This window comes from Arachis stenosperma, chromosome 2 (assembly GCF_014773155.1).
Source record: "Arachis stenosperma cultivar V10309 chromosome 2, arast.V10309.gnm1.PFL2, whole genome shotgun sequence".
Classification (NCBI taxonomy): Eukaryota; Viridiplantae; Streptophyta; class Magnoliopsida; order Fabales; family Fabaceae; genus Arachis; species Arachis stenosperma.
In genome coordinates this window covers 42,496,979-42,499,508 of record NC_080378.1, presented here as the reverse complement: position 1 = coordinate 42,499,508, position 2,530 = coordinate 42,496,979, and positions in this window count along the sequence as shown.

Sequence of the window (2,530 nt, the reverse complement as noted above, 5' to 3'; positions counted from 1 at the left end):
TTGGATCCTCTTCTTAATCCAATGATTTCTTGTAAATTTTTTTTCACTGCTTTTTCTTGCTTCAAGAATCAAATTCATGATTTTTCAAATCATCAATAGTATTTTTCGTGTTCCTCATTCTTTCAGGAGCCAATATTCATAAAATTCAAGATAAAAATTATGCACTGTTCAAGCATTCATTCAGAGAACAAAAAGTATTGCCACCACATATAGTTAATTATAATTTTTATTATTAAGAACTCGAAAAATAAATTACTTCTTTATTCTAATTATCTACTATTTTATTGATGTCTGATGATGATGAGAAAAATAAATAATAACTTAATTGGGAATAAAACCAGAATAGATATACTAATTACTACTACTACTACTATATATGTTTCCTAAGGTAAATTTCTATAATAAGATTATCACAGAGTTAAAGATAAATTTAGAACTCAACAACCTGTGTTCTGAGAAGTAGATGTTCCTTTGATCTGTGGGGTACTTGGTCCTTCAAGGATTAATTTCTGGTGCTTCAGTTCCCTTAAATCACGCCCTTGCTCTTCTTGTTCCTTAAGCAGTTTGCAAAGCATGCTACTTTGATTGTTTTGTTCTTCCTTTATTTGGTTCATAGCTTCTTGCAAATTGGAAATATATGCCTCAAGATGTTCCCAATATTCGAATTGAGGGAGTTCTGGGAGGACTTCCTGTGCTCTCCTCTTGATTGGATCATCCTGCAGCTGTTGTCTGTCCATTGATATTCTAGTGATTGGCCTCTCAACTGAGATATACTCCGTTATTGCCATCTTCACTCCGGCATCTTTGCAGCGCATAGAAATTAAGCTTGGATAGGCCAATCTGGCGTCCTTGGAATTCCTGTTTTCTATTTTGTATAATTCACACGAGATCAATTGATGGACTTCTACTTCTTTTCCCAACATGATGTAGTGAATCATCACTGCTCTTTTAATAGTAACTTCAGAAAGGTTGCTGGTGGGCAATATAGAACGCCCAATGAAATCCAGCCAGCCTCTAGCTACTAGTTTGAGATCTTCTCTTTTGAGTTGATTTGGGATGCCAGTCGTGCTGGTGGTCCACCTGGCTTCAGGGATGCATATATCCTCTAGAATCTTGTCCAAACCTTTATTTACCCTCATCATTCTCCTATTAAAGGAGTCTGGGTCATCTTTCAGCTGAGGAAGCTTAAAGATCTCCCTGATTTTGTCAGGATGGGTATGAACAATCTTTCCTCTGACTAAGGTCCGATGGTCATAGAGGGCAGCTCCAATTATTCTTTGCCTGTCTGTCTGCCATAGATTAGCATAGAACTCCTGAACCATGTTCCTTCCCACTTTCGTTTCAGGATTAGCTAGGATTTCCCAGTTCCTGTTTCGAATTTGTTCTTGGATCTCCGGATATTCATCTTCTTTCAGATCGAACTTGACTTCCGGGATCACTGATCTTAGACTCATTATTTTGTAGTAATGGTCTGAATATTCTTTAGTTAAGAACTTCCCTTGATTCCAAAGTGGCTTTGGAGTATTCTCTTTCTTTCCTCTTGGGTTGGGTTGTTTTCCTTTAGGGGCCATGATCAAAGTGAGTATGTTTTTGTGATCATGGATAAGCACACCAAACTTAGAGGTTTGCTTGTCCTCAAGTAAAAGAAGAGAGAGAAGAGGGATAGGAGGAGAGCAAGTGTGGAATGGTGGATGAGGAGAGGGGCGCCGAAAGTGAATATAAAGGGAGGGGGTGGGTTTTCGAAAATAAGAAAGAGATATAAGATAAAAGATATGATTTATAAAAGATAAATATGACAAGAAAAGGATATAATTTAAAAAGATATGAATGATATTTAAAAATAAATTTGAATTTTATAATTTGAAAAAGATTTTAAAAGATAATTAAGTTTGAAAAGAAATTGGAAAAAGAGTTTGATTGGATTGAAAAAAAAATTTACGTTTATGTATGAAGCTACATTTGATATTTTGAAAAGGGATTTTAGAAATTAGGGTTTTTAGAAACTAAGATTAAAAATTTTGGAATTGAAGGATGATATTTTGAAACATGTTTATGCAAGAAATCATGAATTGAAACATAAAAATTAGAAATTTTGTGATGAAAAACGAATTTTACCTCCTCCCCACCATCCTGGCATTAAACGCCCAACTGTTGCATGTTTTGGGCGTTTAACGCCCAATTGTTGCTTCTCCTGGGCGTTCAACGCCCAGCTGATGCTTCTTTCTGGCGTTGAACGCCAGGAAGTCCTTTGTCACTGGGCTTTTTCTAAACGCCCAGGACGCTGTCAATCTGGCGTTAAACGCCCAGAAGGTGCTTCTTTCTGGCGTTTAACGCCCAGAAGATGCTCCTTTCTGGCGTTTAACGCCCAGATGGCTACCCTTACTGGCGTTAAACGCCCAGTGGGTGCTTCTTTTGGGCGTTCAACGCCCAAAACATTTCTTACTGGCTTTTTCATGCCAGTGAGCTTCCAAATTTCCTTGCAACTCTGCGAATTCAATCAATTGCTATTTTACCTTTTGAAGATACTCTG